The sequence below is a fragment of the Mustelus asterias genome, chromosome 14 (assembly GCF_964213995.1).
Source record: "Mustelus asterias chromosome 14, sMusAst1.hap1.1, whole genome shotgun sequence".
Classification (NCBI taxonomy): domain Eukaryota; kingdom Metazoa; phylum Chordata; class Chondrichthyes; order Carcharhiniformes; family Triakidae; genus Mustelus; species Mustelus asterias.
This window is the reverse complement of record NC_135814.1, coordinates 97,872,638-97,889,312: the sequence shown is the minus strand read 5'-3', so window position 1 is coordinate 97,889,312 and position 16,675 is coordinate 97,872,638. Positions and strand designations below refer to the sequence as shown.

At 46.4% G+C, this 16,675-nt stretch overlaps 1 non-coding gene across 1 annotated transcript; it reads right to left on the bottom strand.

Moving 5' to 3' along the window:
- Window positions 1–2,556: 2,556 nt before the first annotated feature.
- Window positions 2,557–2,751, bottom strand: LOC144504201 (U2 spliceosomal RNA). Its single transcript, XR_013499603.1, has one exon. It is a non-coding gene; the product is annotated as a U2 spliceosomal RNA (small nuclear RNA).
- Between the last annotated feature and the right edge of the window lie 13,924 nt (window positions 2,752–16,675).

Genomic DNA, 16,675 nt, shown 5'->3' with positions numbered 1-16,675 from the left:
TTTATTAAAGAGGGTCTGATAAAATTCGAAAAGGAAAGGAACAGTAGCTGGAGAGAACTGTTTACAATATCAACTCCTGGCACACAGGAAAGGAGGTTAGTTAATCAGCAGTTTAGTGGGAATAGGATCAAGAGGGCAGCAGGTGAGTCACATGTGTTACATTATAGGTAGCATTGCAGTGAAGGGCAGAACTGGAGCCTAGTCTTCACACATTTTACAAGCTTTTATTTCCAGAGACAAAAATTACAAGCATGCACCTTCAAACTCACCAACAGACAGATTCAGTCTGGCCCTATATATAAACATGGAATCCCTACATGCAAAATGAGGTCATTCAGCCCATCAAGTCTGCACCGACTCTCTGACAGAACATTGCACCCAGGCCCTATCCAAGTAACCCCATGTATTTGCCCTGCTAATCCCTCTGACACTAAGGGTCAATTTAGCACGGCCAATCCACCTAACCCGCACATCTTTGGATTTCTGTTTCCTGAGCTCCTTCTGCTTCCCCCATTTATCCTTACAGACCATAGAATCCCTACAGTGCAGAAGGAGGCCATCCGGCCCATCAAGTCTGCACTGACAACAATCCCACCTAGGTTTTATCCCCGTAACCCCATATATTTATCCCACTAATCCCTCTAACCCTCTGGGACACTAAGGGTCAATTTAGCATGGCCAATCCACCTAACCCGCACATCTTTGGAGTGTGGAAGGAAACTGGAGCACACAGAGGAAACCCACGCAGACATGGGGAGAATGTGCCAACTCGACACAGACAGTGACTCAAGCTGGGAATTGAACCCGGATCCCTGGCGCTGTGAGGCAGCAGTGAATGCGGTCATTCAACCCATCAAGTCTGCACTGACTCTCTCCCTTCTTTCCCTTCACATGTGCACGTGCACCCCAGTGCAGTTTCACGGGCTACAGAAACGCTCTTTGTTTTACATATTGGAGCCTCCCTAGGTGAATATCGATCACTGAAGCCACTGCAATTTGAGACTGATCCTGGTGTGGGTTCTTGTCTCGGTTTGGGTGCAGCGAGGGTTGGGGTGAGTTAGCGTTCAGTCAGTGTTGTCACCACACTCGCGGTTCATTTGTATTGTTTGCAACAGACAATTGGGAACTCAGAACTCAGATCTTCCCAACCTGGACCCCGTTCTGATCCTTAAACTCTGATAAATTATATCCATTAGGTGGCAGTGGCTTCACAATAATGCCTTTGGATTGCTGCTTAAAACCCATGAAATTAAGAGACGTTTCGCGGGGATTCTGGTTCTGAATTGGGAGAAATCCAGTGAGTAATCCAGAATCAAATCCATTCTGGATTCTCTCTCCATGCGTTCATAAGATATAGGAGCAGAATTGGGCCATTCGGCCCGTCGAGTCCACTCTGCCATTTGATCATTGCTGATATGCTCCTCATCCCCATTTTCCTGCCTTCTCCCCATAGCCCTTCAACCCATTCCCAATTAAAAATCTGTCCAACTCCTCCTTAAATTTACTCACTGTCCCAGCATCCACCGCACTTTGGGGTAGTGAATTTCACAGATTCACAATCCTTTGGGAGAAGTAGGGGGCGATTCTCCCACTGCGACCTGCAAATTTTCTGGCGGGTCCGGTCGGGAGAATCACGAGTCGGCCATTTCACGGGATTCGCGCATGCGTTCCCAACACATGCCTGTCTCCCAGAGCCGGAGAACAGGCACAGTTCTCAACTGTGGGAAACAGTGCTGGAAACCGGCGGGAAGAGAGGTCAGTGATTTTAATCTGTTTTTAATATATTTTAAATGTAGTTTAAATGTGATTATCGGACCCAGCATGGACCTTGCTCGGCCTGATAGCATCTCCCACCCCGCCAGGAGTACTTCACTCCGGCGGGGTTTAGATTAGTTCCCCACGTTCGGGGAACTAGTGGGAGACCCAGCTGGAGTGAAGGAAGGGGCAATCGGGGCCTCGCGGGGGGTCGGGCAGCAGGGGGATGGTGCCCCCTAGGCATGGGCACCCTGGCAGTGCCATCCTGTGTCCCCGGCACTGCCCAAGGAGCAAAGCACCCATGCCAGGGGGCACCTTGGCACTGCCCATCAGGCAAGGCCTAGGGGGTGATCGGTGGGAATGGGAGGTCCTGCTGCCACTCTGCATGGTGATTGGTCTGGGCTGGAGGGAGGCCAGTGATAGGGGCAGGCAGGGGAGGGAGGGTGCGCTGCCTGGGGGGAGGCCTGCCTCCCGGGGGTGGGGGGTGGGGGCGGGGGTGGTCAGCGGGGGGGGGGGGGAGATGCGAATAGGCCTTGCCCCCGGGGTTTTTAATGAGATTCACGATTGTGACCTCTGCATTGCACAGAGTGGGGAGATTCAGGTCTGAAGCTGCACTGAAAAAACAATTGTCATCCAGACCAGTTTTCCCGCCAATTCAGCACTTTTAAAAAAATACTTTTCCAATTCAATCAAATCAAATCCAAGTCAGAGTCTCAACAAGTTGAGACATTTCCGATCCAGGCTGACAAGACAGGGCAAGCGACCAAACCACCCTGTCCTGGGCCCGATCTACATGAGCCAAGCTGATTGGAGAAGGGGGAGGTTCCTCCTCCAAGACTTGGGCTCATTTGCATCTTAGCCAAAAGGCCCAGATGCCGCTTTTAAAAATTGCTTCATATGAAACATATGAAGCTTCAATGTAACCTAATGACCTCAACCAAGTGCAGCATCCTCTCCATACTACACTTGATCTTAGCCAAAAGGCCGAGAAGCGATTAGGCCAATTCAGCACTTTTGGGAGAATCGCCCCCCTAGTTTCTCCTCAACTCTGTTTTAAATTTGCTACCCCTTATCCTAAGACTATGACCTCTCGTCCTCTTATTGGTTGGTGTGTTGTGATCCTGAATGCTACACTCTCTGCTGGTTGTGGTGTCAGTTCTGGCGGGATGGTCGCACTCTAAGGCCCTGTCTGAGTCAGAGCTGTGTGGGTTCAAAACACCACTGAGTGAATGCTGCACTGTTGGAGGTGACGTCTTTTACATTAACCCAAGACCCAGTCTGCCTGCTTGAAGGCAAGTAAAAGATCCCATGTCACCACTTTGAGAAGAGCAAGGGAGTTCTCCCCTGTGGCTCAGCCATTGTTTATACCTCAGGCAATATCACTGAAAAAACAGTCAATCTGGTCATTATCACATTGCTTGTGGGATCTTGCTGCCTGAACATTAGCTGCTGGTGACTTCACTTCAAAAGCCCTTCATTTGCAATGAGGAGCGATGCAATGTCCTGAAGCCTTGAAAGTTGCTATATAAATGCAATCTTGTTTCTTTCTCTTAGATATTGGTAGGTAGTGATGTGCCACCGATAAAAAATCTGGAATTAGAAGTCTAATGACGACCATGAAACCATTGTTAATTGTCATAAAAACCCACCTGGTTCACTAGTGTCCTTTAGGGAAGGAAATCTGCCGCCCTTACATGGTCTGGCCTATATGTGACTCCAGAGTCACAACAACGTGGTTGACTCTTAATTGCCCTCAGGGATGGGCAATGAATGTTGGTCCAGCCAGCGATGCCCACATTCCACGGATTACTAAAAAAAAAATAGAGTTACGGGTAGAGTTAAGCATGATAGAGTTAAAATAGAGTTAAGCATGTACCCAGGATACTGAGGCCGGAATCCTATGGCTGTTCACGCTGGTGGAATTTTCCCATCCCACTGCAGTGAGCGGAGATTTGGCTGGGCACCAAATTCTCTGTCCTCGCTGCAGTGGGAGCGTGGTGTGAATGGCCGGTAGGATTGCACCTAAAGACCTCAATAAAGGAAGGGAACTAAATCTTCAATAAGCTTTGGTCTTTGATGCTGAATGTTACAAATTATCTGTTTTAATTAAGTCAGCTACACTATATTGTGTTGCATGGAGTCTGCAGCAGAGAAATATGCACAAGGCACAGCTGGTCCATGTTGGTGTTTATGGACCAGACTTTCCTCCTGCCACCCCTCTTCGTCTCAACCTATCACTATATCCTTCTAATTCAATGAGGGGCAACCTAGGCTGGTGAGTGGACCGCATGAGTGCCCCCTCCTTCATCTCAGAGGGCCGCAAGATTGAAATCGGGCTTGTTCACTCACCATCACTCCATGAATCAGTTTAAATATATGTAATACAGGCCGAATGTTTCATAACAAGTTATAGAAAATGTTTCATATATTAATGGAACCGTCATCAACTTCAAATGGTAAAAACAAAAGAAATATTGACACCTTGGATACAGAGAGAGCGTACGGCTCTCACAGTCAATGTTGCAATCAGCACACATCTCACTTCACTTGCCCTTGCTTCACGTGTGAATTACTTCAGTCATAGCAATCGGAAAAAAATTACACAGATGGAAATTAGTGGAATATGGCAACCCTGCGTGTGGGCAACGGTTAACAAAATGTCTCAGGGAGCTGCACTCAGAACTCAGATGGGCCACATGGACAGCACGGTGGCACAGTGGTTGGCACTGCTGCCTCACAACAGCCAGGGACCCAGGTTCAATTCCCGGCTTGGGTGACTGTCTGTGTGGAGTTTGCACATTCTCCCCGTGCCTGCGTGGGTTTCCTCTGGGTGCTCCGGTTTCCTCACACAGTCCAAAGATGTGCGGGTTAGGTTGATTGGCCATACAAAATTGCCCCTTAGTGTCAGGGGGATTAGCAGGGTAAATATGTGGGATTACAGGTTTAGGGGCTGGGTGGGATTGTGGTAGGTGCAGACACGATGGACCGAATGGCCTCCTACTGCACTGTAGAGATTCTATGTGGCTCCTGGGCCCCAGGTTGCCCACCACTGTCCTATTTCTTTCTCCCTCATGTACCTTTCCAGCTTCCCCTAAAATCCATCTGTGCTATTTGGCTCAACTACATCATGTGGTCATGTGTTCTGCAATCTAAACACCTTCTGGGTGAGGACATTTTTCCTGAATTCCATCTCAGATTCATTGCTACTTACCTATCATACTTGTTAAAAATAACACCTCAGCACTGTGGGTGTAACTACACCACCTGAACTGCAGGGGGTCAGGAAGGCAGCTCACCACCACCTTCTCAAGGGCAACTAGGGATGGGCAATAAGTGCTGGCCTAGCCAGCGAATCCCACATCCCATGAATGAATTAAAGAATGTTATCGGCAGGATTAATTTCACCCTGACGTGCTTAAATGTGACATTTCAGTTTATCTGTTGTGATCAGCCGTGCGTTTAAGCCTTAACTTTTCATTAATTACGGTCATTCCACAGAAGTCATTTAAGACTCTCAAGTATGTCAGGCTATGGATCAAATAAGACCCGCAGAAAGTTAAAATCCCCTGAGGAGCAATGTGCAGCGAAATGCAAATTATATCTTCACCGGCTCCGCCTCGCCTTAGAGAAATGAAAGGTAATTACGATTCTTGATAACTCTTCAGTTTTAGGCTGTTAATGAAATACTCATATTTCTTTTGTTCTTGGCTATGATTCAGAGGTTATTTAGTCCCAGAAGTTGAGGTTTTGTTGATTTTATTCCTGAAATTCTCATTGGAAACGTGAAGTATTTTTAAGGGGCTTGACAGGGTAAATGCTAAGAGGATGTTTTCCCTCATGGGAGAGCCTTGGACCAGAGGGCATTGTCTCAGAATAAAGGGATCCCCAATTTAAGACTGAAATGAGGAGAAATTTCTTCTTTCAGAGGGTTGTAAGTCTTTGGAACTCTTTGCCACAGAGAGCTGTGGGGGCAAAGTCCTTGTGTGTATTTAAGATGTGGAGATGCCAGCGTTGGACTGGGGTGGACACAGTAAGAAGTCTCACAACACCTGGTTAAAGTCCCACAGGTTTATTTGGAATCATGAGGTTTCGGAGCCCTGTTCCTTCATCACCTGATGAAGGAGCAGCGCTCTGAAAGCCCGTGATTCCAAATAAACTTGTTGGACTTTAACCTGGTGTTGTGAGACTTCTTACTGTGTATATTTAAGGCCGAGATAGATAGATTTTTGATCAGTAAGGGAACAAAGAACAAAGAAAATTGTAACACAGGGACAGGCCCTTCAGCCCTCCAAGCCTGCACCAACCATGCTGCCCGACTGAACTAAAACCCCCTACCCTTCCAGGGAGCATATCCCTCTATTCCCATTCTATTCATGTATTTGTCCAGACGCCCCTTAAAACTCACTATCATATCTGCTTCTACTACCTCCCCTGGCAGTGAGTTCCAGGCACCCATCACCCTCTGTGTAAAAAACTTGCTTCGTACATCTCCTTTAAACCTTGCCCTTTGCACCTTAAACCTATGCCCCCTGGTAATTGACTCTTCCACCCCCGGAGAAAGCTTCTGACTATCCACTCTGTCCATGCCCCTCATAATCTTGTAGACTTCTATCAGGTCACCCTCAACTTCTGTCGTTCCAGTGAGAACAAACTAAGTTTCTCCAACCTCTCCTCATAGCTAATACCCTCCATGCCAAGCAACATCCTGGTAAATCCTTTCTGTGCCCTCTCTAAAGCCTCCACATCCTTCTGGTAGTGTGGTGACCAGAATTGAACACTATATTCCAAGTGCAGCCTAACTAAGGTTCGATAAATCTGCAACATGACTTGCCAATTTCTAAACTCAATGCCCCGGCCGATGAAGGCAAGCATGCTGTATGCCTTCTTGACTACCTTCTCCACCTGCGTTGCCACTTTCAGTGACCTGTATACCTGTACACCCAGATCCCTCTGCCTACCAATGCTTTTAAGGGCTCTGCCATTTACTGTATATTTCCTATCTTTATTAGACCTTCCAAAATGCATTACCTCACATTTATCCGGATTAAACTCCATCTGTCATCTCTCGGCCCAAGTCTCCAACCGATCTATATGCTGCTGTATCCTCTGATGGTCCTCATCGCTATCCGCAAATCCACCAACCTTTGTGTCATCTGCAAACTTACTAATCAAACCAGTTACATTTTCTTCCAAATCATTTATATATATTACGAACAGCAAAGGTCCCAGCACTGATCCTTGAGGAACGCCACTTGTCACAGCCCTCCATTCAGAAACACAAGAAACCAAGGGTTATGGGGAAAGGGCAGGAGTGTGGACGTGAGGAATGTCGGATCAACCATGATTCTATTGAGCAGGCTTGAGGGGCCAAACGGCCTACTCCTGTTCCTATTTCTTATGGCCCTATGGGTCGTCAGAGGGGAGAAGAGGGAATTGGGCCAGGAATTTTTGCCCCAGTTTCCCCTCTAAAGTTCTGACCTTTGCCCCTGAGTCTGTCTCAGACCTTCGGAATCCAATAGGATAACATCTGGACTTTTCTGCATGGCACTATTTCTCCGCATGCAAATTTTGCAGCAGAGTACGCACTTTTTGTTATGATAATGTGAAGTGACAACTTGTTTTATTTAAACATTTTTCAACCCGCAGTTAATTGTTTTGGACGGGCAGGGAATGGGGGAGTTTGGCGATGTGCGTTCTGCCTCACTGCAATTGACAGCCACCTCCCGTTTCCAGACCGGAAAATTAGGACAGAATCAACAATCTGATTTCCTTCACAGGTGTTTTCTTTCAACAGCAGCCTTGACTCAATGGCTGGGTGACACTCTTGCCTCCGAGTCAGATGGCTGTGGGTTCAAGTCACACTCGGGAGACTTTGGCATAACATCCAGACTGACGCTCTCTGGGCAGTACTGAGGCAGTGTTGTGCTGTCACAGGGGATATCTTTCAAAAGAAATGTCAAACTGAAAGATCCCAGGTCATTGTTTCAAAAAGTACAGAAGAAAAGGCCAATGTCTATCAATTAATCTATCACAATGTCTATCACTTATGGGCGGTACGGTGGCACAGTGTTTAGCACTGTTGCCTTGCAGCGCCAGGGACCCGGGTTCAATTCCAGCCTCGGGTGACAGTCTGTGCAGAGTCTCCATGGGTTTCCTCCGGGTGCTCCGGTTTAGGTTAGGTGGATTAACCATGCTAAATTGCCCCTTAATGTCAGGAAGATTAGCTGGGTAAATATGTGGGGTTACGGGATAGGGCCTGGGTGGGATTGTTGTCAGTGTAGGCCTGACAGGCTGAAAGGCCTCCTTCTGCACTGGGTTCCTATAACTGAATCAATGCAGCTCAAACACCTCGGCATTAGAAATGGGGACAATTTTGACCTCTTGCAATAACCATAACTCAACAGCCTGCTTTACAACTCTCCCTGTGTTTGTTCCAAAGTTAAAATTAGATTTTATTAAGGGGCTATAATGGGGTTGGGATGAGGAGGAGTACTGAGTGACCAATGCTGTATCTAATTTCCCTACTCTCAATGCAAAATGATCAAATCTACAGATGATAACTGTAATGGCTTTAATATTGCCAGTAAGAAGTTTAACAACACCAGGTTAAAGTCCAACAGGTTTATTTGGTAGCAAAAGCCACACAAGCTTTCGGAGCTGCAAGCCCCTTCTTCAGGTGAGTGGGAATTCTGTTCACAAACAGAACTTATAAAGACACAGACTCAATTTACATGAATAATGGTTGGAATGCGAATACTTACAACTAATCAAGTCTTTAAGAAACAAAACAATGTGAGTGGAGAGGGCATCAAGACAGGCTAAAAAGATGTGTATTGTCTCCAGACAAGACAGCCAGTGAAACTCTGTGGGGGTTACAAATAGTGTGCCATGAACCCAATATCCCGGTTGAGGCCGTCCTCGTGTGTGCGGAACTTGGCTATCAGTTTCTGCTCAGCGACTCTGCGCCGTCATGTGTCGCGAAGGCCGCCTTGGAGAACGCTTACCCGAATATCAGAGGCCGAATGCCCGTGACCGCTGAAGTGCTCCCCAACAGGAAGAGAACAGTCTTGCCTGGTGATTGTCGAGCGATGTTCATTCATCCGTTGTCGCAGCGTCTGCATAGTTTCCCCAATGTACCATGCCTCGGGACATCCTTTCTTGCAGCGTATCAGGTAGACCACGTTAATATTGCCCACAAGGTGGACCTCTTAGAATATGAGCTCCCTGATTAAGGCAGTAATGATATGGCCTATCAGGGAGTCCTGCCTGTGAATATAATGTGGAGTGTCAGGGTTACTGGAACTCCAGGTTTATACTCTGTACGAGGAAGTACCTGTCGGAGTGTTATTGAGTATGTAAATAAATCTAAGTTTGGTGAAGGGATACTGGCCTTGGAGGAGTTATTTCAATAACAAACTGGAAGGGGCAGCAGACTTGAAATGGTCATCTCAAAGTTTGAAGGATGTAATGATAAACCAAATGTAGTTGAAAGTCAGTAAATTGTTTCACATGGAAAGAAAATAGGAAATAACCAAATTTATCTGCATTTCTATAATGCCTTTCACACCCTCCGCACGTCCCAAAGCACTTTAAAACTAACATAATGTTCTTCATTTCAATTTTAGTCATTGCAGTAGTCAAGGAAACACAGCAGCTAATTTGTGTACAGTAGGTTTCTACAAACAGCAATAAGATAAATAATAAGATAACTGATGAGAATTTAATCCCCAGGGCGCTGGAGTGTGGCGGCTGGGGGATTTTCACAGTAACTTCATTGCATTGTTAATGTAAGCCTACTTGTGACACGAATAAACTTTAAAAGAGTTTTAAACTTCTCAAAGTTCAAAAATGACAGCTGTGATGCCCGCGCACACTTCCGATATGAGGTGCACTGGGTACCATCTTGTGAAAGTGTTCTTTGTGCATGTACCTAATGATTGCCCAAGTTCCACAAAGCAGGGGTGGAATGATGTCCCACTATGTGCAATGCTGATTTCACTTCTCAGCTTTTTGGCCGTCAGAACAAGCCCAGGAAGGGGTGCAATGCTTCATCCTGTCGGCTTGGATCTTGTTTATTTCTCTTGTGGGGACCATGAGATCCAATTGGATTTTGAATTTGGTTTTTTGGAGCAAGCAAGGAATGGATTTGGATTTGCCCAGGTCCATTCTGAGTATTGGCTTCGTGACATTAAGGATGAAGTAAAAAATTTAAAAAGCAATTGACACAAGAGCTGCCATTTTTGAACTCCATGATACAACCTGCACACTCTCCTTAAAGTTAAAGTTTATTTATTAGTCACAAGTAGGCTTACATTCACACTGCAATGAAGTTACTGTGAAAACTCCCTCGTCGCCACATTCCGGCGCCTGTTCAGGGACACTGAGGGAGAATTTATCATGACCAATTCACCTAACTGCACGTCTTTGGACTGTGGGGGGAAACTGGAGCACCTGGAGGAAACCCACAGAGACATGGGGAGAACATGCAAACTCCACACAGACAGTGACCCAAGCCAGGAATCGAGCCCAGGTCCCTGGTACCATGAGGTAGCAGTGCTAACCACTGCCCCAAAACTTCGTGTAGCTGAATACCATATTAACCGGCATGGAGGACACCCTACCAGCACTACTTAAAGCAATCATGATCCACTCGCAGGTTAGTTGCTAGATTATTGTTCCTGGCTGTTTGTGTAATTCTGTGCATTTGGAGTGTTTTCTCTTCCTTGGAGACAATTAGGCAGAGCTTGGATTGAAGGCTTTCCTCTGGCACAGGGTGCCAATGACTACATGCTTTGTGAGTGCTTCATGTTAACTCTGTCATTTCCTGAACTGAAAGGGATTCCATTACCTCAATGTGGTGATGGTGTGTGACCACAGCCAATATACCATGCCCGATATCCTGGCAGCAGTCACCTTTCATTCATTTAATGGCGGATCTCCATGCCGCCTGGATTTGAACCACCATGGCAAAGCAGAGAGGAACTTCCATGTGTCAAAGTTTATCCACCGATCACTCCAGTCTGTAACACGTGTACATGTGCTCAGCAACCTACAATAAGAGTATTGCTGCTGGAAGGGATATTGTAAAGCACCACCATTGGTGTCCTCAAGCAATGCTTCTGCTGCCTGGTACACACTTGCGGTACTCAGCTGAGTGGGTCTCAGTGTTTTTGGGAGTGCGCTGCATGTTTCAGTATCTTTTCATTATGTGGGAGCAGACCTTGACACCGCCTCACAGGTGAGAAACTAAAGAGCGTCAGTGTAATGAACTCAACGAGGGCCAGTGGGTTGGCCTCTTGCATTATGAGCTCCCTGACCGAGGTAATGATAGGCTGCCTAATCAGGGAGTCTCATCTAGATATATATTGGGAGTGTCAGTCCAGATTCTGACTTTGTATTTCACTCTTAGGAGTGGAACAGAGTTCGTAAATAAAGGGAATCTAGTGAAAGGGTGCTGGCCTTTGAGGAGTTATTTCAGTAAGCATAAGAAAGAGAAGAAGGAGGAACAAGTGGAGGTGGAGGAAGTGGATGAGGAGGAGAAAGAACAGGAATCATAGAATCATAGACTCTCTACAGTGCAGAAGGAGGCCATTTGGCCCATCGAGTCTGCACTGACCACAATCCCACCCAGGCCCTATTCCCGTAACCCCTCATATTTACCCTGTTAATCCCCCTGACACTAAGGGGCAATTTAGTATGGCCAATCCACCTAACCCGCACATCTTTGGACTGCGGGAGGAAACTGGAGCACCCGGAGGAAACCCACGCAGACATGGAGAGAACGTGTAAACTTCACACAGACAGTGACCCGAGGTTGGAATTGAACCTGAGTCCCTGGTGCTGTGAGGCAGTAGTGCTAACTACTGTGCCACTGATTGCAGAAGTGGAGGAGCAGGAAGAGGAAGAACATGAAGTAGAGGAACAGGAAGTGGAGTGACAGCAAGAAGAATAATACGAAGAAGAAGGGAAATTTCAACATATCCAACCCTTTCAAATTTATGTGTGATACTGTTAACCTCAACCACAAACCCCACACCCCTTATCACCCCTCTATCATTGAGCATCACATCATCCCCTTTCCAACATGTAAAAACAAAATTCCACACAAAATACAGAAGTTTATAAATTAACTCATGATATGATACTTGCAAAAATGAACTGTTCGCATTTGTGGATTCCCTGAGTGCATTTTCCGTGTGCCTCTCTTGGTGCTTCTGCAAGTGGCTACAACATAGCTGGCCAGGGCTGTTGACCTTTGATTGAGAAGGGCGTGGGTGGCCTTGGAGGGCGACCTTGAGCAGCCGTGGGAGATCCTTGTAATCTGATGGAAGACAGACATTTGGACACTGCCCCTGGACGTCCCTTTGCTTTAGTAGATCCAGAGCCAGGGTGACACCAGCCTGAGCTTTCATTGTAGCACTTGATGGGCACTTAGTGCATTGCAATTGGAAGCTGGACAGCGGCCATCAGAGACTCCATTGTGCTTTGCTCCACAGGTGTGCTACTGAAGGCACATTTCCCATGTTGGAAAGGATGGGCTCTGAGCTCTGTGCAAGGCCCTATGCCAAGTTGGTGTCAGACTCTTGAGTTTCTGACAGATAACCCAGTAAACCAACCATTTGGGTGCGCAAATCCATCAACCTTCATCAGTAGTCTGCGGCATCAAAGTCCTCACCTGAGTCTTTTTTATTCATTTGTGGGACATTGGAGTCGCTGGCTGGGCCAGTATTTATTGCCCATCCCTTGGAGGGCAGTTGAGAGTCAACCACATTGCTGTGGCTCTGGAGTCACATGTAGGCCAGGCCAGACTAGGTGTGGACGGCAGATTTCCTTCCCTAAAGGACCACAGTGCACCAGATAGGCTTTCTCAACAGTCGACAATGGTTTCATGGTCATCAGTAGATTCTTAATTCCAGACATTTTTTATTGAATTCAAATTCCACCATCTGCCGTGGCGGGATTCGAACCTGGGTCCCCAGAACATTAGTTGAGTTTCTGGATTAATAGTCTAGCAATAATACCACTCGGCCATCGCCATCCCATCCATCCATTAATAAAAACATGGGAAGTATGCTACATTGTGGGGGGTGGGGGGGATAATGGGGAGGGATTGGGGGATGGGAGGAAATTTCCCACCCTGACCTTGATTTTCAGGGTTAAATCCAAGCCACAAGTTGTGAGGTTGTTGTGGCACAGTGGAGAAATGATTGCAGAGTGCGGTGACTGCTGACTCATTAGCACTCAGTCAGGAGGCTCTTGGAATTCAACGCCTGGCTCAGTTTTCTCAGCCGCATTTGTTAAAAGTTAATGGAAAACCAAAATCAATACAATGTTTTTAAAGGCAGAAAATAAACAGTGGCTGGAAACTACTCCCTGGGGCAAAGAAAGACATTGCAATTTACAGATGGAGGGGACTGAATGGATGTCTGTTTTGCATCAGATTTTAGTTCCATCACAGAGAGAGCGACCAATAATTTACAGGAAGGGATGACTTGTGTGCGGTAGGCTGCGATCTCCTAACCAAATGCTCTGGACACATCTGGTGGAAGATCTTTGCGAATTGTTAATTCTCTTTGTAATTTCGGGACGGGATGGTCTTATGTTCTCGGGCAGGTAAAGGCACGGCCGTGCTGGGGCAAGGATCACTCTTGTTCCCCTTATGTTGCACTCCCTCACCTCGAATCAGAAGGTCACAGTTCAAATTCCACCGCAGGGATTTGAACACGAAAATACAGCTAGGTGCGGCAAGTGCGGTGCCGAGGGAGTGCTGCACCATCCGAGGTGCCATTGTTTGGATCAGAAATTAGACTGAGACCCCGTCAGGCCTCTCAGTTAACAATAAAACACCCACGAGATCCTTAGGAAGGAAGGAGGGGAACATTTCCCCACTCCCCTCGCCCCCATTGCCAAGGACAAGATTTATCCTTCAACCAACATCACTCAACACAAGTTGTCTGGTTATTATCACATTATTATTTGTGGGATCTTGCTGTGTACAACATGATCCTGGTTGGTTCTTACAAGCGCTTCGGTGGCTGTAAAACACTTTGGAACCTCCTAAGAACGTGAAAGGCATGCGGTGCATGCAAGTCTTCCTTTCTCATTATGCACAATGACAGTGTTAAGAACCCCCCCCCCCCCACCCCTCCCCCCCCCCCCCCCCCCCCCCGCCACCGCTGAACATTTATTAAAACACTCAAGAGTGTTCCTTAAACCCTAACTTAGCAGGGTGCCCTCTTCAGTACCCATGCTAATTGTGCCATTTTGCACATCAGGTAACATTCTGAACTTCTCGAAATGCCAGTGCCAGCTTGAGGTTGCCCTTGCTCTGAGGTTTATACACACCCTGTGGTGAACCATCGTTGGTTCCCACTGGATAGTACTGAGCCAGGGCTGGCCAGTACTACAGAGATGTATATAGGTTACTGTGGGATTGTACTACTGTTGCTGTTGGGTTAGGGTGGGGTTGTTACACCTGTGTTTGTTACTGTTGTGGCACATCCCAGTCGGGCTGCGCCTCCTGGGAGAGGTATAAGAGTCCCTGCTCGGACGGGACCCCTTCAGTCTGGGATAGTGTGTTAAAGTTCTGATAGCTTCATTGTTAGTTAATAAAAGCCTTCTTTTACTGAAGCTTCGAGCCTCGTGTCCAAATTGATGTGCATCACACCCACAGGACCTGGGTTAGGGAGCTCAGAGCCAATGGAGAGAGGAGACTTTCGTCTGTACAGTTTGGGCTCCATTCAAACTCTGATTCCAGAGAAGAAAGCCTGTGTCCCCATGTAGCTTGCTTCAAATTCAAATGATGCTCTTAAAAACAAACATTCTCAACATGCATGACTCTCTTTCCCTTGTCCTGAGCTGGGGAAGAGCTGTTTGGAGCGGTTTGCCTTTTGAATAGAAACATTAATCTGCCTTTGAGCACTGTTAATCTTCCAAAAGTCCAGAAAGTCTCTGAGCTGAACAATTGATGATGTTTACCTTAGATAGGAAACTATCCCAACCAGAAAATAAATAACCAAATCATCTATTTAACATGTTGGCTGAGGTACTGGATCCGAGACTTCCTAACCCACAGACCACAATCAGTAAGGATAGGCAACACCTGTGCCCCACAAGGCAGTGTCCCCAGTCCCTTTCTATACTCCTTATACACCTATGATCAAATTTCCCTCCAACTTGATTTTCAAATTTGCTGATGACACCACCGTAGTGGGTCGGATCTCAAACAATGATGAGAGGGAGTACAGGAAAGACATAGAGAATCTGGTGAACTGATGCGTTGACAAGAATCTCTCCCTCAATGTCAGCAAACCGAAGGAGATAGTCATCGACTTCAGGAAGCATAGTGGAGGAAATGTCCCTGTCGACATCAATGGGGATGAAGTGGAAATGATCGAGAGCTTCAAGTTTCTAGGTGTCCAGTTCACCAACTACCTATCCTGGTCCTTCCACGCCAACACTATAGTTAAGAAAGCCCACCAACGCCTCTACTTTCTCAGGAAGCTAAGGAAATTCAGCATGTCCGCTACTACTCTCACCAACTTTTACAGATGCCCCATAGAAAGCAGTCTTTCTGGTTGTATCACAGCTTGGTATGGCTCCTCTTTGCCCAAGACCGCAAGAAAATACAGAAGGTCGTGAATGAAGCCCAATCCATCACACAAACCAGCCTCCCATCCATTGACTCTGTCTACACTTCCCGCTGCCTCGGAAAAGCAGCCAGCATAATCAAGGACTCCATGCACCCTGGACATTTTCTTTTCCACCTTCTTCCGTCGGGAAAAAGATACAAAAGTCTGAGGTCACGTACCAACCGACTCAAGAACAGCTTCTTCCCTGTTGCCATCAGACTTTTGAATGGATCTACCTTGCATTAAGTTGATCTTTCTCTACATCCTATCTATGACTGTAACACTACATTCCGCATCCTCTCCTTTCCCTCTCTATGTACGGTATGCTTTGTCTGTATAATGTGCAAGAAACAATACTTTTCACTGTATGCTAATACATGTGACAATAATAAATCAAATCAAATCAAAATAAATATTGACCGGAACACCAATCTCCCTGCTTTTATCCTTCAAAAAAAGACCATTTAATCATTTACTTCCATCTGAAAGTGTCGAAGGAGCCTCAGTGTAATGTTGACTATCAAAGATGGCACTTCTGACAGTGCAGCACCTACTCAGTGGTACAATTAAGGAATGTATCTTTGACAGGACAGACACTAGCATTATGATCCGATTGCAAGTCTTCCATTAGTATTAGCTGTTCCTCAGCAATAATTCCACAACATCAACAATCAACCAACCATTGCTCACGCATCAAGACAAACTGTACTTTCCTTACAGTGGGACCACTGTTGCACTTTGAACACAGCAGGTGATTAATGTTCAAAGAATCCGAACGTTCCTTGGTATGCACTAACGTTTATGGGGAGTGAGCACGTGAATGAGATTAGACCATTTAACTCGTGAAGATAAGTGCTGGTCCAGATTTGATAAGTTGAATTGCCTTTTCCTGTGCCATGAAACTCTCATTTTAACCCAACCCACCCAATAGATTCGGGTCATAAATCTGTATTGCAGCATTTTTGGATTTTATATTCCAGAGAAAGTTAGATTAAAATTGGTATGGGTGATCTGTGTAGTCCCGTCTCTCAGTAGGAAGAGTTGCATTTGTAAAGCATTTCTCATGACCCCTAAAGTTTATTTGTTAGTCAGAAGTAAGGCTTACATTAAGGCATACATTAACACTGCAATGAAGTTACTGTGAAATTCCCCTAGTCGCCACAGTCCGGCGCCTGTTCGGGTCAACCAGCATGTCCTTCAGAATGTGGGAGGATTCCAGAGCACCCGGAGGAAACCCACGCAGATACAGGGAGGACATGCAAACTCCACACAGACAGTGACCCAAGCCA